At 38.5% G+C, this 23614-nt stretch overlaps 1 protein-coding gene across 3 annotated transcripts in view; it reads left to right on the top strand.

Annotated features, from left to right (window-relative positions):
- PLCE1 (phospholipase C epsilon 1) overlaps positions 1-23614 on the top strand; it is a 287768-nt gene that overhangs the window by 160019 nt on the left and 104135 nt on the right. The gene's annotated exons all lie outside the window — the stretch shown is intronic.

Here is a 23614-nt window from a genome sequence, read left to right as displayed (position 1 = left end):
TTTAAATTTCACCTACATGTAAAAGTGATTTGCCTGAACATTCAAAATCTAATTTTAAATTAATTTTGGAGAAAGAAAACTTGGATTTCTTACATTCACTACCAGAATCTTGGTAATCAAAGATGAATCAGTGATTTTACTAATTCAGAGTTAGCGATGACATGAACCACAGCTGGGTCGAGGCATGCTTTGGAGTATCTCTGAAAATAGTTTAGCTAAGCAACTTCAGAACGTAAACAAGATTTCCGGGAAAACATTTCAGCTACTTAAGAGAACAGTCTGTCTTCAAGTATTCTCAAGCATCTATTTTCATACAAATTATTGGCATGCTGATTAAAAATCAATCTCACATAGTCATTACATCCCAGAGGACCTCTACTAGGCAACAGTGAGATAGCTAAAATTTTGTTGCTTTATATACCTTAGGTTAGAAAAGCTGCATTATATTAAGAGAATTCTTAAATTAAGGTTTTCACCTATTTAGAATCATCTTGCCTCCAAATTAGCATGACTACTTTCTGTAAAGAAAAGGAAAGAAAGGAGCTAGCATTTATTTACTAGGTTGTCTGGACTGGATATTTTCACGTTTTTAAATCCTGTTTAATCCTTATGACAGTTGTGTAAGACAGTTGTCATTATCCCTGACTCACAGTTGAAGAAAGTGAAGTTTAAAAAACAAAATAAATAATGGTGGTTATGGATTATGGTCTGTAGAATAAAATAAATATTCATAAGTCCATACTGATATAAATAATTGAATAAATAAAGCAGTGGGAGGGGGAGGGTAAGGTACAACTTTTACTTATAAAAGAATTCCAATTAAATGTGAAAAGAATGAGAGAAATAAGAATTCATCATTAGGACACCCCAGTAATAAATTGTTACAGGAAGGAACCCCTGATGAATGCTAAAATTATTGGGCAAAAGTATGATGAAAAACAAGATATTTGCATAGTCTCAAAGTATCTCTCCACAAAATATTTATTAGTTACAGAAAGAAAAATAGAGCAGTGGAGAAACCCAATAGACATCACCTTAAGTAAGTGTTCAAAGTCGACCTGACCAGATAAAACAGGTTTATGTGTATCTCCTGATGTGATGCACTAAGGGCATGACATCATCTCTTGCCAAAAACAGAAAAAAACAAACAAAAAAACAGCCTAACTCTAATCATGAGAAAAACCATCAGCCTTAAATTGAGGGACATTTTACTATTCGAAAGTGTCAAGGCGCTGAAAGGAAAGACTTAGGAACTGTCAAAGACTAAGGGAGATGTGACAACTAAGTGCAATGTGGGATCCTGTTGGATCTTGGTACTAGAAAATGGATGTTAATGGCAAAACTAGTGAAATGCTAATAAGGCATATAGTTTAATTAGTATTAATATAGCAATGTTAACTGACAATGGTAATATGGTTATGAAAGATGCTAACATTAGGAGAAGCTGAGTGAATTCTATATGGGAACTCTGTACTATTTTTTCAAATTTTCTGTAAATATAAAATTACTTCAAAATGAAGTTTTAAAAAATAGTGAAACTCAGAGAGGTTGAGTCACTTGTCCAAGGTCACACAGTGACTGAGTGAATGTCAGAATCCAGATGTCTGTATTTAGAATCTATTCTCTTCTCCCCCAACTCCTTTCCTCTCTACTTATTATCACGTTCAAGTTTATAGTAAAACCAGAATTGCTGATTTAAAGTTTAATTAGACTTAGGTTGCCTTTCTCTTTCCTTTTCCTTTCTTTCTACCTTTATTCTAAATCTCCAGTGCATCTATCCTTTCTCTACTCCTCTTTCTGTCTATTTTTATCCAATTTCCTATTATCACTCATGTACTCATTCATTCACTCAAGACATTTATTGAGCACCTACTATGCTATATAGCCTTTTCTTTTTTTTTTGAACATATTCTTTTAAAGAAGAATTTAGCAATATATGGTTAAATTTTATAACATTATATGCCCATACTTTGACTCTGTCAAAATTGGATACACAAAATAAATATGCTTTCTTCAGGGAAGGAATATATATATATATTCCTTGGAACACTGGAGGCTCTGAAAGAAAAGAGAGAGAATATTAGCTCCATTGCAGAAGTTCTAGTCACTTAGGGGAGAGGCAATTTATGCATTTATTCATGCAGTCGGTCATTCAGTTTAACATATTCTCAGTATTTTTCAGAAGCAGGGCACCATGGTGGATAAGCACTAAGAAAAGTGAGTAACAGTTTGTGGCTGCCAGAAGCTACCCATCTTAAATAGTAGTCAGACTCGGACACAAATTGCTACCAAATAAGGCAGAAAGTACATGCAGTATGAGTGGCACAGACAGTGGGAGCTGAGGTATCTGGGTGAGTGACCAGAGCTCTCTCTGCTCAGCTCTGGAGTGTGGGGCTAGGCCTTGAAGGATGACTGGGATAGAGAAGGAACATCATAGGGAAGGGAGGACATTCCAGAGAAGAAGACAACCACTTCTTATCAAGAGCAAGACTCATGGTGTAGGGAGGAAGCTTGCTCCGGATTGTCAGTAGAACATGATCAAGAGCTACAAATTTTAACAACTCTTTACACAATGACTTAACCATAATGTGAGGAAAGGGAAGAAAATCCCCGATGCCATTTGGACAGTGTTACATAACATTCGTTCTTAGGAAAATGTGATTAAAATGCAATTCAAAGTACAATCGTGATACAATTGAAAGGGTTTGGCTTACATTAAGGAAGACCAGGAGACAAGTCATTTAAAACCAGTTTAGTCTATGGCTATGCTCCCTGAACAAGCCTGATCCTGTCTGATCTCGGAAGCTCAGCAGGGTCCGTCCTGGTTAGTACTTGGATAGGAGACCACTTAGGAAGACCAGGTGCTGTAGGCATTAAAATTTTTAAAAATAAGGGATTGTAAGATGACAAGGTGCTTGCAATCTGTAAGGTCAACCAAGTGTTGCCTTGCCTAAAAAATAAATAAAAATAAAAAAATAAAACCAATTTAGATTGTGGCTTGAAAGCAATCCTATTCCCCTTTCTCTTGTCTGACGTCGAGACTGATGCACACCAGAGTAACTTCGAAAAAGAGATTGTCTTTTTTTCCTTGCAAATAGAAAGAAGCCTATGCAAGAGGTCCGCCTTCAAGCCATTGGCAGTCAAGATCTATGCTGGGAATGGGTTAAGTCCTGCTTTGCTTTGTTGGGAGGCAGGTCTTGAACACTTTTGATCTGGACACCTCTCTATAGTGATATTCTTGATCTAAAACTCCAAGAAGCCAGTGTTCTCTCTTTCTCCTTTCAAGTTGAGCAACCTCACTTCCTGGCCACCCACAAAGTCTCTTCCTTTGATAGTCTCAAATTATATTGTTCTTTCTTACTGCTCCCCCCACCCGCTGCCAGTTTTCTTCCTCTATACAGCCTTTACCTCTAGCCTGCATTTCTTTAGATATTACTGTTTTTTAATTCCTCCTAGAATAAATATCAGAGCCATTGGTCTTTTCTAGAGGAGACAGGGAGGCATTTTTATAGGTAATTTCACCAGAGAGATCACATACATTAGTACATGAGGTTGAGAAGAGAGGAGCAGCAAATAGAGATTGAAGATCATCCTTACTCCCTTTGCTTTCACATCTTGTAATGTTCTGTGGTAGAACATGGGTCAAGGTGTATTCTTGGATACAGTTCTGCATCACTAGTTCTCAAACCTATGACCCCTCAATATGGCCTCTGCTTCTGTCCTGTTGTTCACTCATTGATGGTGACATTTGGGATAGGAACTCGTCATGGTCTGCATCTATAGATCCTGGTCCTCAGGATCTGTCAACAGAGTGAATTTTGGGCTCTATAACCTCCTGCTGCCCACACTGCTGCCAGATACTCTTTTGTGTAGCAGACAGTTGATTTCTCTAGCTAAGGGCTGGTTTTCAGCTTCAAGATTCTATTAACAATTAGTAGTTCTTAGCAAGACTATTTGTCTGGGCTCCTCTTTTGAACCAGGTGGTCCAAGGGCAGGTCATGAGCCCAAGATTGAGCGCAGTTTTACTGAGACCCCAGAAGACTCTGGAAGGATTCCACCTGGCTCTTTGCTTCCTGTGACCTTCCCCTACCCTCTTCAGTTTAGTCAACCTAAGCAGTCTTCAACCTGCTTTTCTAGCCACACAATGCCACTCAGTTGGTGCGTGTTCCTTCCATCTGGTAGGTTTCACCCGATGTCGATTCAAAAGTTTAAAAGCCACCTTCTCTACAAAGAATGCCAAGGTGCAGCTTATCTCCCTGGGAAAGAATTATATGAATAAATAAATCATCTAGCCAGGAAAAGGCTGGGTTTGAGCCTGGGTCCTTTCAGCCAGAATCCCTTATATACTTCATAAGTGATGATGGTCACTTTGGCACATTCCAACATCCAAAAGGATGGTCATAGCCAAGGGAACACCATTTCAGCACCATAAGAAAAAAATATGACATATGATAATAGAGGGTGGAGCAGTGTCCTCATGTCCACATGTGTTCCTTCACTCGAAATATTTTGGAAAAAGTATTGTTTTAAATTTGTACATTCCACCATGTTAGAAAAGTTTTCTCTCAAGGCCTTTTTTCCCTCTTTTATGCAGACAGCTAAGAAAATCATCTGTCCAGGGCTGCCGTGCAAACTTTGTTCCTCGTATCTGAACACTCATGGGATAAATTGCTAATAAAGCCCTCTCAGGGTAAGGGAAATTTCAGCTCACTTTGGAAAACCAGATTTCTCCTCAGGAAAGCACATCTCCCCAGAGGCATACCTCTGAGAGCAGGCATTGTATTCATTCCCCAGAGCATTTCATTGCATTTTCTCTAGTTAACAGAGGTCTTAGTCCAGAAATCTCTGGACTAAAAATCACAGTACCAATTAAACCACAAAGACTGAGCTGTGCAAGGCAGCTTCTAAGAGCAGGGTTATTTGCATGGGGCTCATCTGCCCTGGAGCCAGTGGACAGCAGATCATGTTTGATAGTTCTTGTCAGTCAGCACCCACAGGATTCTCCTCACTCACAGTAACACTCAGAAAACAGCAGGGCCAGGAGTAGGGAAGGGTGTACTCATATCATCATTCAGGATGCAGTTCTGAAGTAAGCCCACCTGGGTTCTAATCCACTATTCCCAGATGTGTAACTTCAAAACAACCACCTAATCCCTCATCTTTAGATGGGGATAATAATAGTACCTACCTCAAATGGTTTCTGTGAGCATGCAGAAAGATGACAGGTGTAAAGTGCTCAGTGAGGACCCAAGACACAGTAATGATTCAGTGTTGGTTACAAAAACAACAAAAACTAAAATAACTGCATTTTCAGAATAACTAATAATAATAGATACCATTTTAAAAATATCATTATCCCCCCACTTAACATGAGAAAACTGAGGCACAGAGAAGCTAATTAAATGGCCTATAGTTTCAGAGCTAGGATTTGTACGTAGGTGATCTGGCTTCCAGAGCCAGTGTATTTGGCTCATCCACCTGATGCTGTTGAATCAAAAGCTGAAGGAGCCATTTTTCCTCAACTTGGTTTTCCTACTCTGAATAAAATCATTTTCCTCACAGCAGGATTCTAAATATTCTTTATGATTTTAACACGTATAACAATGCTGACCTCCTTGTTGATTTTAACACATGTGCTTACTTCCTAATATTAAAAATGGGGCCTATCCTTTGAATTGGGAGACTGTGGTTCTTGAAATGAAGAGGACAATGGCATTCATTACAAGGTGTCTGAGAATACTGTCCCAGAAGAGCATTAGAATAAGTTATCATTTCCACAGGACCAGCATAAAGGGGCTCTTGGGTCTTTGGCTTTTAAAGTTCCCTTCTGGACTTTGAAGTACTGGATGCCTCAGAATGTAGAATGCCTTAAAAAATCCAAATTTTACTTTATTTTATTTCTTTATCTTCCTCTCTTGACCACACCATCTCTGCTATGTTTTTCCTCTTCTCTTTCGATTTCTATTTTGCATAAAATCTACACTCTCAACAGGGATGGCTTTTGAAATTCAAAATCTTAATTAAGTTCTACCTGTACTTCTAGAAGGACCAGGAGGGAGATAGGGAGCCTGTGCTCAAAGTTGGGGCAACAAGAGAAGGCTGTAGAGAAGGCTGCCGAGCACCTTTTGAATCAGGACCTCCACGTCTGTGCTCATGCTTTAAACATCTAATGTGATTTCCTTGAACAGTGGTTTCCACTGATCAGCCAAATAAAGGCAAGAGCATCAGAATACTTTTTAAATATGCACATGCCTGGAGCCCACCCTCAGGAGTTTCTGGCTCAGTGGATACATGATGGACACTGGGATCCGTCTTTTTTAAAAAGCTCCACAAGATGATTCTCATGCTACCAATAGTTAAGAATCGCTGCTCCAGACCATCAAGCCGCATCGGGATTCATAGCGAAGAACAAAGCTATATCCCAATGAGGTCATCCATTAGTGCTGATAATTGAGAATTGTCCAAAGTAAATTTAAATAAATGTGGAGGCTACCTTGCTCCTTTCTCTTTTTTCCTTTCTTTCCTTCATTCCTTTCTTCCTTCTTTCTTTCTGTATTTTTTTTTTTTAATTCTTTGCTCCTTGTGCTGCAGTGGAAGACTTGGTTTTGAAATCCTAAATATCAAACCATTTTGTTACTATGACAGGATATTTTTATTTTCTTAGTTACTCTTCTTAAAGCTCCTATCATGTTTCTAGGATTTAACCAACCTAGAAAGAGAACCACCAAAGCCATTGACCTATTGGAGGCCTATTTTATTCTGTTTAAAGCAGGCATCAAGTTAGCACTTCAATCCTCAGACTGATAGAAATAAAAATACATCCAATGGAAATTAGTAAATAGTCAAATAAGAATTTTGACATGTGAGAAATATTGTTATTATTATTAGAAATAGTAAACATGACTCAGAGAAGCAGTCCAGTAGCTCCTCAAGGTCTGGCATTCTCTGCTATCACACATGTCACTTAAATGACACAACACTGTGGGAAAGACCAGGTACGTGTTAGTCAGAGACTGGGATTTTGAGCCTCTCTACAGAACTGCATTAACTGACCCTATTAGGATGTTTCATTCAGCTCGTTGAAAAAACACTCTTGAGAGATCTGTTCTGCACATGTAGAAGCCAAGGAGGAATGTATTTATGCTTTGCCAAGAATCTGCATTCACCCAAGAGATTTAAACATTCATAAACCCAGTTGCCTTCTCGATACCTCTCCTTGGCTTTTTTCATTTAATGAGATTTTATTGAGCACCAGCTTATGTACTAGGTGCTGTTTTGTGCACTGGGGATACAGCACAGAAGAACAGAGCCCTGCCCTCACAAAGTTTGCATTCTAATAATGTCCACAAAGCATCTCAAATATGGCCAAAATAGAACTATTAACTTCTCCTTCTCTCATTCACATACCAGTGTCTAATTATTAGCCCAGTTAAAGGTCAAGTAAAACCCCTAGACTAATAGCCATCAAGTTCATCTTTTCTCTGCGTATGGGTTACTTTGTTGTTTCTTTATATGGATGTAATGTTTTATATTTAAATCTACTAAATTTTATCTTTTTGGATATTCAAGCCTGTCAAAATAATTTTGAATCTTAATTCAGTTATGTATTGAATTAGCTACCACTCTTGATTTTTCCTACATATATATTCAGGTTTGGTGAGTGTGTCTCATGTATATTTATTCAAATTGTTTGGGAAAATGTCAAACCAAATAGGAATTAATAGAAAGCCCTATGGCACATCACTAGTGACTGCTCATTAGGTTGGCCTTGAACCATCAATCTCCTCTTTGCTAAGCATTTTTAAGCTAGATGTGAATCTCCTTAATTCTACAGTCATCCAACAGATGTTTCTCATTTCGTCTCTAGGTTTAGCTTGAGATACTCTGTGAAATGACTTCCTAAAACCAAGACACATCCTTGATATGGAAGTCAAATTATCTCCTCAAGAAAAAAAGAGAAAAATTGGTTAATTTGATGATTAGCTGCTTCAGGATGTCTAATTTTTCCTCCATTTATTTGGATGATGATAATGATAACAATGGTGGTGGTGGTGATGATGATGGTGATGGAGAAATTAATAATATAGCCATTGTTTATTCGTGCCTTGCCCTGGCCACTATGCCTAACACTTTATGTTCCTACTCACATTTAGCTTTCAGACAATCCTGAAAAGTGGGAATCATTGCTTTATTTTACAAATAAGAAAACTAAGATTTAGAAAGGCTATATAATTTGCCTGATATCACATAGCCAGAAAGTGGCTAAGCCAAGATGAAACTCAGGCTTTTGTGACCTCAAAGCCCAAACTCTTCTTTATATTGCTATACAGGTAGTACAGTGCATCTAGTTGCACAATAAATAGTTATACCATGAGGAAAATACCATGAATAAAGAAATGGGGATATAAAATGCTGGTTTGTTTGAGGAATTTGGGGGATAACCAAGTAAGACCAGAGCAGTATCTCCCACAGTGAGTTGTGTGGGATGTCAGTGTGCATTCTGTGGAAAAATATTCCCCATTGGTCTAACACATATGCCTCAGGTTGAGCAAACAATGATAACTAAGGTTTTCTTTTCCATTGCAGTACTTCTCAGGTCATTTATTATGCTAATGTACATTGGGACATTCTCAGAATGCAACATTTCACAAGTATACTTGAGTACTGAGTGCCTGTAGGCCTGGTACCTATTACAGAGCATACTTTAGGAAACTGTCGTATAGGGGAGGTAGGTGGGTGTGTCATATAGGGGAAAAGTTGGATCGGGAGGCTTTAATGCCTCAGCCTACCGAAGCAGCATGATCACAAATACTCAAGAGCCAGAGAAGGAGCAGAGAAGGAAGGAAAGATTTAGCTGTAGGTCAAAGCAGGACACATTCTGTGGAAGATAAGATCTTGGCCCCTCCTGTGCTGGCATATGCATTTACAAGGTGAGACCTTTATCTCATGATTTGGATTTCATAAGCCTCACACAAATACAAGTTTCATTCCTTTATCATTACACCTCACACTTAAAAATTATACAGACACTAAAATTGTGTATAAATCATTAGGATCAAAAACATGCAGGACTGGTCCAGGCCAAAAAATGCAGCCAAGATGTTTGTTGGCATTCCAGCCAGCACATCATTTCTTCTAGTCTCTATTCCCCTCTCCCTGTTCCCTAGGACACCACAGCCACCCTGATGCCCTCAGTACCCGCTCAACCACCCCAAATCATGTTAAAGTTATCTTATCTGGTGGTTATGACTCATTTTTGTAATTTGTAAAATATTCTCTTCAATTAAAAGTAATATTATATATTTCTGGCAGATCTTTATCTGGATCAATCAAATATGTAAATGCAATAAATACTCCCTGAAATTAGAGAAGATGAAAATCTGTGTATTTATAGTCTTTCAATCTAATATTTTTGAAGAAGCTCTCTATTTGTATATGACATATGATTTCTTAGTATTTAGGTGGAAAAACCAACAGCCAATCTTGGGAGAAAGTTTTAAGATATAAGTTAAAACCCTTAATCAAACAATATAAACTTTTATACTGTGTCTGTATACTTATGCAGAACTCTTCGCATGCATTATCTAATTTAATTCTTATAGGACCATTCTGCTTTGGAATCTGGAGCTCCAATTTGTCCTTCTCACTCCAAGTCTAGGGCTTCTCTCCCTTCATCACTGTTGCCTAAACAGAACTGATCTGTTTCCTAAGACATCAAGTGTTGCATGCCTAGCATTGTGATAGACACTCCTATCTGCAGAACCCTGGTATTTCCCGCTCTAGAAGAGAAAGAAAAAATAAAGACTTTTGGTTCAGTACTTTTCAGAAACACCTGTGCAGCTTTTTTCCACTTCTGTATTGATATTTCCAATGCACATTAGCATATTGAAGATATAAGAAGTCCAGCAATAAAGTCTACCAATTGCAATTCACCAGCATTTCTCAAATCTCTTTTACCCGGAGGGTTTTTTTCTTGCTCTTCCTCTAGTTTTACAGAACACACTGCTCTTGAAATGACCAAAGACAAAACATATTAAGTAACAAAAAGTACACATAAGAAATATTTAAATTACATGACAGTTGACATACATTCCAGTCTTCCATATCTTCTCCCCCTAGAAAGAGGATTCTAGGTCAGTTAGGGCTGGACAATTTCAAGGTGGGTCAAATGAATGAATGGCAAATCGATGCATGGCAGGAAGGACCTTTCAAGTGAGAGAACCAGTTTGATCCTACATATTGGGCAAGATTGTGTATAATGGATGCAGGAAGATCCATCACGAGAGAGTTGGAGTAAACAACAGGAGATGACAAGGGACTTGGTGTAGATGCTGGTGAGAATAAAAGGGGAAAATGGCTCCCAATGGTTCAGAAAAAGTATCCCAGTAGTACAGTGACTGATTGGATAGGAAAGCTGAACAAGAGAGAAGGGTCAAAACTGATTTCAGGCTTTCCAGGCAGGGCATGTGGAATACATGGCACACCTGTGACAGCATCTGGGCAGTTACAAAGACCATCCAATGTGGTCAAGAGCACATGATTTAATTCAGGGTTCAAATTCTGACCCTGTTAATTACCACAGTGGATTTGGCCAAATTACTTTACTTCTCTGAGCCTATTTCCCCAACTATAAAAGGGGGCTGAGTCGTTTCCTCATTGTAAAAGCTAACTAAGATAATGAATCCTTAGCTCAGAGTAACAAAGTGTAGGTGCTCAATAAATGTTTGTTGTTATTTCTGTTATTACTACTATCATCACCATCATTATTATCAGCATCTTGTGAAGAGATATTCAGTTTGGGACATGAAGGTTTTAGGGTGAGAATAAAGTGAGATTTTAAGTGGATGCTGTCTAGGCAATGGGAGATAGGAGCCTGGAGTTCATGTACTAGAAGATCGAAGCTACAGATACAATTTGGGAATCATCCCTATAGGAGGATGTCTGAGCCATGAGAATTAATCTGTTTCCTAAGACATCAAGTGTGAGAGAGATCACAGTTTGCAAGGATCAAGCTGTGGTGACACCCACCATCTGAGAAGATAAAAGGATCCAGTGAGAAGGAGAATGTGAGCATCACAAGAGAATCAGGCAATGTGGGTGATGAAAACCAAGGAGGAAGAATTTCCAAGATAAGTACGCATTATCCTGAGCCAGGGGAGTTGATAAATGTACTGATAGAGAGTCCAAAATGGCGAACAGATGGCAGAAGACGGCATTACTCACTTGTCCCCGACACTGGGCACACCTGAGGTGCTGTATTCTGAGGCCAAACTCTCAGGATTTCTACAGACCAAAGCAGAGAGGATGCTAAAAAAAAACCTGTTGTACAAGCAATAGCTGAAGAAACTTGGACTATTTTGAAAAGGCGTAGACATCTAAAGCGGTCAGAATAGATACATTTCAGTGTTTGAAGGATTGCCATGAAGATAAAGTTGGGTTATTCTTTGTGACTTTAGCCGGCAGAACTAGGCCTAGTCATTTCATCTCACCCTGAGACTAGGATCCTCTTTAGGTAGTGAGCTTCTTATAACTGGAGAAATTTCACACAGAACCTGGCTGGCTGGCTTCAAAGCTGGGAGGAAACTCCTGGGTTGGGTCAGAACGCTGACCTAGACATACTGTGACCTTTGAGGCCAAATCCATCTCACCACTTGTTTTAGCTTCTGAGCTAGCTAAGCATGGTTTTTACATTTTTTAAATGATTTTTAAAAATCAAAAGAAGACTAATATGTTGTGATAGGTGAAAATGACATGAAATTCAAATTTCAAAGTCCATAAATAAAGTTCTTTTGGAATTTTATAGTCTCGTGCACATTCGTTATGTATTGTCTATGGCTTCTCTCATGCTGTAATGATGAGGCTGAGTATTTGTAACAAAGACTGAATGGCTCACAAAGCCTAAAATAATTATCATCTGGCCATTTACAGAAAAAGTTCACCCAAAAGTTTGAGATCATCTAATGGCTTTTTTTCAACTGGGAGATTCTGTAAGGGAGAAAAGTATTTGCCTTAGATTTGGATAGGAGGTCATGGATCACTTGGAGACTGCCATCAAATAGCCTGCAGGGATGGAAAACCAGGGTGCAGTGGTGAGAAAGTATAGATAATGGACTGGGAATACTTATTTGAGAAATCTGACCAAAAACAAAGGTGAAAACTTGGATGGCAGCTCATCAGACCAGCACAGTATAGGGAAGATATTTGAGGGAGATAGGAAGACATACATACGTCCGTGTCAGAAGAGAAACAAAAACTTTTCCTGTGCTTGATCAACTCATGGTATTCTTTGTATCTGCTTTATTTTATGGTATAGTTAAATATATCTGTTGTCATATCTCTCAGCAAGAAGGGATTTTCTAAAATGTTCTTGTTTATAAATGTGCAGAAAATTTTTGCACAGAGAGTCATGCTTTTGTTGGCCAAAGAAAGTGAACACTTGCTGATTTTCTGGCAATCCTAACAAAAATACTGAAGTGTATTTATACTCTGGGGGCCAAAATGAATTTCAAAATGACAGTGCTCAGATACATAATCCGCCCAGCTTTCCTCTTCTGCCTCCACTGGGTTTAACAGCTCTGTCAAATCCCTTCCTCTGAAAACCACTTCTGCATGTGAGTTGAAATTAATTTTCTCTACTGTCGCATAAACACAAGGCGGGCTTCCCTGCTAGGCTCTCAGAAGCTTGGTCCTCAACCAATGGATGAGATAAGCAGGCTAAATCCATGGAAAGTGTGATCTGAAACTGTCTTTTTTAAAAAGCAAAATTTTTATTGCTTCTTACACTGTGATTTCCTTCTTAAAATCTCAAAAACTGTTTACGTCACACTGCTTAGAAGCATATTGGTATTCCAGTAGAATTTCAAGCCCAACACAGTAACTTACTCTTCTAATCCAAACAAGGCAAGATACCTATTATGTAGTCCAGTATAAGTAACTGCTTGTTATCTGTGCCAATGAGGGAGTCAGATATTCTGCTAATAAAAATCCACATAGAACCAAATATCCTACTTTGGCTGATAGTTTTGCCATCCTTTCCCAGGGGGATTATATGACAACTATTAACAAACACTACATTCACCATTTGGTTTGCACATTCATTCCTCGTCCCTATGGCAATAGCAGAGATAGCTCTCTTCTCTTCATTCGTTAGTAGCTCCTACTGCCAACCAAATAGTGTTCAGGTATCTTAGCCACATTCAAGGAGCTATACAACATACCTGTCCAGTTTTCTCTCCCTTTATTCTCTCCATGCCCCTTTCACATCTGTCAGCCTGGACAATTCACTACTGCACTCCATGGAAAGTGGCAGAGACACTACCTAATTCCAGAGGGCACCATTCACATGGTACACAAAGCTGCAGCTCTGGGTGAGAGTGTGGGCTCTGAGACTTGAATTCATATCCCAGTTTCAGCACTTACTGTCTGTGGGAAACCCCAGCAACTTTTAACCATTTTCAGTCACCTCATCTGTAAAATGGTGCTACTAACACCTACCTAACAAATAGGATTATTGCAAGAATTAAAAGAGATAATTTTAGAGAATGTTTGCCACAGTGATTGACCCAAACTCAAGAACTCAATAAATAACTAATGATGAACATAATTATTCTAGAAAACTAATAACCCTGGCTCACCTACTTTTAGAAGAGATAAGAAAATTTTCCTTGCTTCCAATACAATAATATTTTAAGATCACCATTTACAAGCTATCAAGAAGTTTGGGGAAATGGTGGTCACCATTTTGAACAATTCAGTACACCTATGTGGGCTCTTTGAATGATTCCAAAAATGGTAGATAGAGGTACTGACATTAAAGTTCATTCTACTGTCTGTATCTGGGTTTATAGAATAGAGAAACTATATTTAAAGTAAAATTTTTTAGTGTTTTTAACTCATTCCTTCTTTCAAAATATTAAAAAAGAACTCATCCACATTTTAATGTGATTTGGAATTTCAGAATATAGTTGATAGCATGAGTGAAAAGCATTTATAATGTTGACTACACATTTTAAAAATATTACATGTTCTCATCTCCCCTCTGTGCCCTGCTCACTATCATTACCCTCTTCCCTAAGGTGAGAATCAGTCATAGAGAAAGAATGGTGGCTGGTCCCGATTCCACATGACCTCTAACAGGGCTCTTCTAGTTCTAGGAGTTTATGATTTAGGGACTGAATGTCCAAACCTTGGAGATCCAAGTTCTTTTCCTAACAAGAAAGAAGTCCCTGTGTAAAGGGTAAAGGGACACTGTGAGAGAAGACATGGGAAGCAAAGTTTGAGTTCAGGAATGTCACCCTAAGAATTGGGGGCTGTATTTTTGAAGAGCGGCATGACATGGCCTTTTTTGAAGAAGAGACCACACCCAGTGATTCCCTTTCTCTTGGGAAGAGGAGACTAGTGGGGGAGGGGGCGGGGGAGGACACTCTGTCAGCAATACAACTGAAGATTGTGAAAACTACTTTCTTAGAAATCCTTAAGAAAATAATACATACCCATCTGCCTGGGATAGTTTCAGGATTCAAGCTAGCTAGCTGGACTGTGGCTATGAAATCTTAACTTCAGAGAATCTCTTTCATATCAGTACCAGGAATCTAAAACAGGCCAAGGAAACTTTGAACAAGATCATGCATCTGGAATCTTCATTCTGCCTCTAGCCAGCCATGTGATGTAGGGCAAGTTTTTTAGCCTCTGGACATCAGTTTCTGCCCCATAAAACAAAGGATTAGACCAAACGATCTCCAACACCCCTTAAAACTTGAGCTCTGGAGTCTGATCTTCCCAAGTTTGAATCTGACATTTACTTGACCTACATTACTAAGTCTTTCTAGGCCTCCCCTTGCCTATCTGTCAAATGAGGATAATACTTCCATCTAGGTATGGTTGTTATGATCAATAACTGTCATCTATTATAATCCTGATGCTTAATGTATAAGGTAAATTGAATGTAATACCAAATCTAAAATCCTATATTCATTACCCATTTGCTATACCCCTATTTGCAGGGAAGGAAGGAGGAGGAACCGAGTTTTCCAGTCAATAGCTAAAGCCCTGGACTAAGGGATTGTGTCTATAGGGTGGGTGTCAGTGAGGGTTCTGCTATTGCTATATCCTGTATATTTTAGCAAATTATGTTCTCCTCTTCACTCCTTTAAGGTAGTGATTTCTTGCCCAATCCACCCTCAGCCTGGTTGTTCAACTGAGCAGAGTCCCTAGAGGAGAAGCAGCTGCACCCCCAGCTCAGAGTGAGGGAAAACTTCTTAGGCTGAGAGGGGAGGATCTATAGTCTGCCTTTCATGGGAGAAATTTAGGGAGAAAGAGCCCCACTCAGGCATAATGAGGTAAGACAGCTCAACCCAGAATGCCCAATCCCCTCTCTCATGTGCTCTTTCTACTCCTGGCAACACTTCTTTTTTTATTTGTTTGTTTGTTGTTTTCAGTATATTTTTTGCAACAGCTTTATTGAGATATAATTTTATGCCATACAATACACACATTTAAAGTACACAGTTCAGTGGCTTTTTTGTATATTCATAGAGTTATGTAACCATAACCACAATCAGTTTTACAACATGTTCATGGCTCCAGAAAGAAACCCCATACACATCAACAGTCACTTTTTATTTCTCAATAACCCTAGCCCCTGGAAACCACTATATCTACTTACTGCCCCTATGGATTTGCCTCATCTGGACATTTCACACAAATGGAATCATATAATATGTGGTCATTTGTGTGTGGCTTCTTTTATTTAACATAATGTTTTCAGGGTTTATCCATGTTATAGCATTCATTTCTTCTTATGCCAAGTAATATTCCATTGTGTGAATATTCAGGTATACATTTTTGTGTGGATGTATATTTTCATTACTTGGGTATATATACCCAGGAGTGAAACTGCTAGGTTATATATATATATATATATATATATATATATATATATATATATATATATATATATATATCAATTTTAGCATTTTAAGGAACTGCCAAACTGTGTTCCAAAGGGGCTAGACCATTTTACATTCCTGCCAGCAATATATGAGGGTTCTGATTTCTCCACATCCTTGTCTACACTTGCTATTCTGTTTTTTTTTTATTATAGCCATTCTAGTAGGCATGAAGTGGTAGCTCTGTGGTTTTAATTTGATTTCCCTAAGTGGCTAATGGTGTTCAGTGTCTTTTCATGTGCTCACTTTGTATCTTTTCTGTAGAGAACTGTCCATTCAAATCCTTTCTCACAACACTTTTGCCTGTGAAACATAACATCACAATATAGTCCATCCTTCATAGATTGGCTGTTGTCATTCTAAGTCCTTGAGTATGAATGTGTATCCTAGGGAGGGAAAGTGAGAGCTCCGCTCCCGAGTATGGACAAGAATAAATGGGTCAGCACTTAGGATTCCTATTATAACTAGGATTATGTCTTTAATTAGAGAGATCAGAAAATTAGTTGTTTTCTTAAACTGGACTTGAAGGTAGAAGACCTAGGTTCAATTCCTGGTTCTGCTTAATGTCCATGAACATATTGCTTAGTAGATAACAGTTTCTTTAAACCTCTTTTCCACCCCTCTTTTTCATTTATCTTTTTTCTTTTTTAAATTGAAGTATAATTTACATAGAGTAGAATTCACCCTTTTCGATGTACATTTTGAGTTTTGACAAATGAATACATTTGTCTAATGACCACCACAATCAAGACAGAGGATATTTCCTTCATTCCAAAAGTTCCTTTCTCCCCTTCATAGTCAATCTCCTCCCCTACTGCAAACCTCTGGGAATTACTGATCTGAGTCCTCCCTTTATCATTTTGTCTTTTCCAGAATGTCATATAAATGGAATCTTATAGTAGATAGCCTTTTGAGCTTGGCTTTTTTCATTTAGCATAATGCATTGGAAATTCATCATTGTTCTGGCACATATCAATAATTTGTTCTGAGTAGTATCCCATTGTATGTATATCCATCACAATTTGTTTATCATCAGTTGACGGGCATGTGGGTTATTTTCAGTTTCTTTTTGCATTTATGAATTGTCACCAAAAACCATTCTCAAATAGGCGACTATGGGTTTTCATTTCTCTTGGGTAAATACCGAACTATTTTGCAAAGTATTGTGCAAAGTGTCCATATCATTTGGCATTCCCAACAATATATGAAAGTTCCAGTTGCTCCACATCCTCACCAGCATTTGTTGTCACAAACCTCAGTTTTTTCATCTGTAAGTGGAACAGCAATCCCTGCCTTAGTACTCTCTCAGGATTGTTAGATAGAAAAAAAGTGAAACAGCATGAACAGAAGTGCTTTGTAAACTGTAAAGTGCTATACCCAAGTAAGAAATGATAATGATGGTGCCCACTTATCTGTAAAACTTGTTTCCCACATGAGCTAAATGTTTTATTTTTGCCCCCTACATCTTGGCAGAAAAAGTAAGTTATAGCAAGTCTAAAGCAACAAGAGGTTTTGCCTTAGATGCATTCTGGAATTTGTTTTGGCTCCAGTTTTTGAACTTTTCACAGAAGCAGATAAATGACCAAGATGTAAATCATCAAGTGTGAGTCAGTTTTGTAAAGAAAAATGACCCTATGTGATGGATGTCAGCAGGAGTGGAGTCAGCAGGACAGACAGTATGACGTGCTGTGGGAGAAATAAATGTAGGCTTAACCAGGCAGTGTCTCCAGGGTAAGGCATTCAAGATGGTTACAGCAGTTAAGAAGACTGGATATCTAAAATGCCCCACTTCAGTGGGGGCGGGAAAGGTGGGTAGGAAAACTGACAATAAAAGTAATCATTTCAACTTATTTTTTTCTAATTTGAAATTTGCTTTTTTCCATGTTAGAAGCAGAAAGGCACAAGAAACAAACAAGCAAAAGGTTTTCTTTTTGACATCAGTATGAACTAATGTTTAACGTATTATACAGATGGTCACATGTAGAAATATTTATAGATACATTCATATTCACAGGTTAGTATACACACATATATTTCCTTGCTCTGTGATCTGAAAGAGCCCAGAAACAACTGACACTCCAGGAGCAATAAGCATTGCTTACCCTACAGATCTTGGTTTCTAATGCCATTCTCTAATAAAAGGGCTCCTTGGAGAAGTAGCTGATCCTAAGCCTGGGGCAGAAAATACACAAGAGGAACCTGGAGGATCTGATGGTGCTAGAATATAAGGAAGTGGTCAGAAAACCCACAATGACGGGGAATGTCAAAGAGGCACAGTAGCCAAAGCTGGAACCATTTGAGCAATGAAATAAAATAGTATTTGATTATAGTCTGTTGTGAGTTTGTTAAATTAATATTTGTCAGATAGAAACCCAGGGTGTTGGATTCTGAGCCCCGGTTCAACAAAAGACAGCAAGGGAAGAAGTTTATTACTCACAGGTCCTGGAGGTACACTGCACACCTCAAGGGGCCACATGGGGAAGTCAAGGCAGGTTATAAGTAGAAAGAGTGTGGCAGGACAATATTGACATTATTAACTAAATTTTATAGTTTCTTCATTTTTTCTCAGTAAAAATGAGAAAAAATGAATAAAATATGTCACAATTTTTTAATTATGACAAATGTATCATTAAATTAACACATTAATAAAGGGGAAAATTAGGTACCAGGCATAAGGAAATTTTTTGTACTATCCGTACGATTTTTCTATAAATCTAAAAATATTCTAAAATACAAAGTTTACGTTTTAAAAAAGTTATCTTCTCACAAAATAAATAGAAAGACCTAAAATTTCATTCGTTTATATAGAACACTTTGCCTCACTGAAAAATAGTCTCTGGAGAATATCAGTTTAATCTTGATAAAATTTTAAACAAGAAAAGTTATTTCAAAGGTCGTATGACATGAATTATATGAGCTTCAAATGAAACTTTTATTGTGATTTTTTTATTGTCGCTCACTGAGATACCCAAAGAGAAAGATGGCTGTAGATATTGGTGGGGGCGATGGCGGGGAGAAGGTGGTCATTTATTTTCTAAAACTTAAATATGGAGAAGGAATTGGTTAAAAAAAAAAAAATCCAGCAGTTACTCAGAATATCAGGCACAAAATCAAAGGCCACTGCATCTGCCAAGTTAATAACAAAATCCAGCTTGAGTTTGTTTGTTCTCTTAAATGTTATTTAGTTTGTTTTGCTTTTATAATTAACAAATAAGAGCAACTGTACAGATAAGATCAACTTACAAATGTTGTAGAACCCAATATTTGTATGATGTGACCACGGCGTGTAGAATATGTCCACATACAAACATCTGGACCATCTAGGTCAGTCAGTCAAGATGTTTTATACCAGGGGGAAACTCCTATATTCCTTTTATCAACTTAATTTATTCTTGGCCATGAGTGTTCTTTCCTCCTCCCTAAGATAATAGTGATGCCTTTAAAGGATATGTAGCAGTTTCATCTTTCATTGCTTTCTAGTGAGCTTCCTGTAACAGAACGTTTCTGGCACAATGTTTTTACATTCAGATCCAAATTGCTATCTGTGACAAAAATGAGCCAAAAACTTTGCCACCACCCCACAAAGAAGCTGATACCCCCCACCCCCAACCCTCAAGACTTAGGGCTGCCAGCTTCTCAGTTTGTGAGGGTTTCTTCTCCTCAGGCTTCAATCCCAGGACTGTGTCTTTCCCCATTATTACTCTCAGGGACGCTTGGCCCTTTATATCCTCAGCTGGCCACTTATGACTTGATAACAATGTGAAGAAACCTTGGCCTCTTAGCTATCAGCTCTATAAGTCTAGCAGAGTTAGCTAATTACCAGGTATGGAGTTTATTCACTGATTTGATTTATCTTAACATAAGTCTGGGTTATTACAATTTCAGTCTGAAACTGTCATCCCTGCAGCTACCTCCATCCCAGAGAGTTAAGTCTGTCCTCAGCTAGGTGTCCCCAGCACTTCTTCAGTACCTTCCATGACAACTGTATCCTCTCGGGTTTTTCTTTATGATTCTTGCCTAGTTGGTTAAATAAAACAGTTACTGACTGGCTACGATAGTTGTTCTAACCTGTTTCAGTAATGGTAATACTATGATTAGTTGGGAACCTAAGTCAGCACTACACCATGTGCTTCATATATGCAGCCTTATTAAATCTTCTGCACAGTCCTAGGGTACAGCTTTTGTTGTTACCATTTTACAGATGGGAACACTGAAGCTCAAAGAATTGAGGAAACATGTTGGAATTAACCCAGTTGGTATGTGGGAGAGCTGACCTCCAGACAGTCTGTGTGACACATGTAGTGGCATTCCAGACAGTTCATGGCCCCATCACACTCTCTGCTCCCTCTGACTTGTGACCGCCTCCTCCACAGCGCTTATGGACACCTGTCAGTCTACCCTGAATATTTGTCCAGCTTAGCACTCTTGGACCCATCTTTAAACTTACCATATTTTTCCATGCAAGGAAACATGAAAGTACAGATAGGAATTTTTTAGTTCATATTAATATTTTAAGTGGAAATTATTATTTTAAATACAATCATTCATACTTGCTTTAGGAGTATAAACTACCATATTTTAAACTTCAAAATGTAGAGTTCTTCAGCTTGCATTTAACTATGTCCTTTTTGGTGACTCCATACTCCACAACAAAAATAAAATACTCAGAAACACCCCGATTCCTAAAGATATTTTGTCTATATCTCCTATCTTATGTCTGATGTCCCAAGTGGATTCGATAGGTTGCTGAAACTGGGCCTCTATAAACAGAAATGAAAAGATGTGAGAAGATAGCTTCTCCCTTCCTGGACCCTGTCAACCTCGTGCACGGATGTTGATGAGTGGGGAATCAGACAGGCCACAGCCTTGGCTTCTCCCCCCAAAAGGAGAACACAAAGGAAATCAAACTGAGTGAATATCTACAACATGTGAATGCAGAAGAAATATTAGTCTTTAACTTGATAAATAGGGTAATAGAAAGGGTGGTCACTCCAGGTTTAGCCTGAACCCTTCCGCTAACCAGCTGTTCATGGCTCTTAGTAAAGACAACCTCTCTGGCCCTTATTTTCCTTACCGGTAAATTGTAAAGTATCAGCATTAGACTGTTTATTAATGGATTACTATGCCTCCTCCTCCTTGCAAAAAGAGAACAGAAAAAAAGATCTCAAGAAGTTTTTGAAAACAGAGCAGTAAAAAGACTAAAGTCATCCAAGAAAGGCTAGAATGGTGCAAGAAAGAATGCCTAGGCCAAAGGAAACTGATACCATTGAGTCAAAAGTTGGCCAGAGCTTCCTAGTAGCCCAGGCAAAAAGAGAGATATGATGAGTTATGTCGTTCTCATTATCTGGAAAAGAAAGAGTGTGGAGATGAGGAAAAAGAAGAGGAAGGAAAGGAAGAAGGCAAAGAAGAAGCATACCAGATGGTCAGAAAAATCCAAGCTAAACCTTGGGAGGAATTTTTGTATGTGTTCTATAGAAAATGAATAGCCTTCAGGAACAGTTTTGAGGACAAAAATATTTGCAGAAATTCTCCCACTGGTCATATTTTATATTGATCCTCAAGTAAAAAGACATAACTAAAAGCATAGCTTTCTGAAGGTATGCATGTGGACAGCTAAGATAATCTACTCCAGGTGTGTTGCTTGCTGGCAGCCTTACTTGACACAGGGATAAAGCTTAGAAAATCTAAGGAATGAATGTCTGGTATGACCTGTAGGATGTCTTTCTCGAATACCAGATGCTTCAGCCAAGCTTTTGATGAGCATGACATGCTACAGACAATTGAAAATTGAGATTCCCTGCAGGTCCTTTTATGTAGAAAAGTAGTTCAAGTTTGTGAAAATTCTCCCTTTCACCTCCTTTCTATTCTCCAGGGGACTCTCACCTATCTGTCGGCCAAGAGGACCAATGAATTTTATTATTATAATAAGGAATTTCATTTTAGAATGCTGTATTGTTGGGTTTTATGGTTACAACAAACATGTATTGCTTAAAATAATAAAGATTAAACCAGGACCTGGTGAGGGGGAGAGAAAGAGAAGGAAAGGAGAGAGAGAAAGAGAGAGAGAGAGAGAATGAAGGTGAAATACAATTGCATGCAAATAAATTTGAAAAGGTTGTTTAACAGAACAAAGTCATGCACATGAAGCCCTAGTACAGTCCTGTCATTCAGACATTTGCTCCACAAAAGTTTGTGAATGACTAAATAATAGAGCACGGAAGAGAAGAAGAGACAGCCAGCAGTTGCCAGTTGGCCATCTAAACCAGGAAACAAATGTACTCTGGCTTCTTTAAAACACTATGTTGTGAGCCGGACAACATCCTAACACCCTTTCTAGGATGAGCAGCCCCAAAATGCATCCCCCAGATTCCTAAATGGGTTCATCTGTCAACTAGAATTATACGTCAGAGGCAGGCTGCCAAAAATGACTCTCCTGGTCCAGCGTAATTGGAAATGAGCTCTTCCTTCTGTCGTCATTCAACCAGCACTTTTGTTTGCTTCTCGATATCTCTTGGAATGTCATTCATATGTTCATTTAGTCATTCACTCAGAAATATTACTTGAGTACCTGCTATGTGCCAGGCACTGTCCAAGGCTCTGGAGATGCTGCAGTGGAAAAATGGACAAAAATTTTTACCCTCAGGGATTATATTCTAGTTAGGTGGAGATAGATTTTAAAATAAGTAAAATATATGGCACAATAAGTGCTAGGGGGCGAAATAAAGCAGGGAAGAGGGATGGGGAGGGTTGTTGAGCAGGGGCGGCTCTTGGAACCTTAAGTAGGGTGGTAAGGGAAGGCCTCGCTGAGACATGCGTTTGAGTAAAGACAGGACGGGGTTGAGGGGGGAACCATCTGGATATCTAAAGGAAAAGCAGTCCAGGCAGAAGGAACAGTAAGTGAAGGTGCCCTGTGGAGATGGGGGTAGGGTTGCAACCATGCCTGGCACATTCAAGGAACAATAAGGTCAATGTCGTTGGAGTGGAGTAAGCTGTGGGGGGATGGAGGGAGCAATACAAGGTGAGGTCAGACGACCTGATGGCATAGAGCTTTATAGGCCGTTGAAAGGGCTTTCACTTTTACCCAGAAGGATATGGGAAGTCATTGGAAGGTTTTGATCAAATTATGTGTATTCTTTCTTGACTTATTCTTTCACTTTTGGAAATGCATCATGTCAATATGTGTAGTTATGATTGGTTCATTTTCATTGCTCTATATTATTATATTTATCCTTCTGCCATTGAAAGACAGTTGAGTCATTTCTCTTTATTATCATGTAGATATGTCTCTATTTGCAATTGTGGGGAGTAGGGGAATATATCCTATTACCTCAATGCTATAGTGAAATAATTAAAGATAAGTTAAAAGATAGGGACCTTGGCCATACTGTTTCTCCTGTGAACAGTTGGAATTTGTGCCACCAACGGGCCAATCCTATGTAATGCAATCTTCTGATATCCCTTCATAATGATTCAGAAGGAATGTGAGAATCTTGAAATCTGCTGAGATACATATAGCTTGGCCCCATGGGTGGTTCCTGGTCGTGTATCAACCAATGGCAGACAGTGGACAAATCTATGTGCTAAACATTTGAAATTACTGTTAGCAAATAGCAAAATGGTCAGTATAGCCTACCTTTTTCTAGTTTAGAGTTTGAGGGGTTGGACCA

The sequence above is a fragment of the Pteropus medius genome, unplaced genomic scaffold (assembly GCF_902729225.1).
Source record: "Pteropus medius unplaced genomic scaffold, Ma_sr-lr_union100, whole genome shotgun sequence".
NCBI classification, from domain to species: domain Eukaryota; kingdom Metazoa; phylum Chordata; class Mammalia; order Chiroptera; family Pteropodidae; genus Pteropus; species Pteropus medius.
This window is presented reverse-complemented; position numbering and strand designations above follow the sequence as displayed.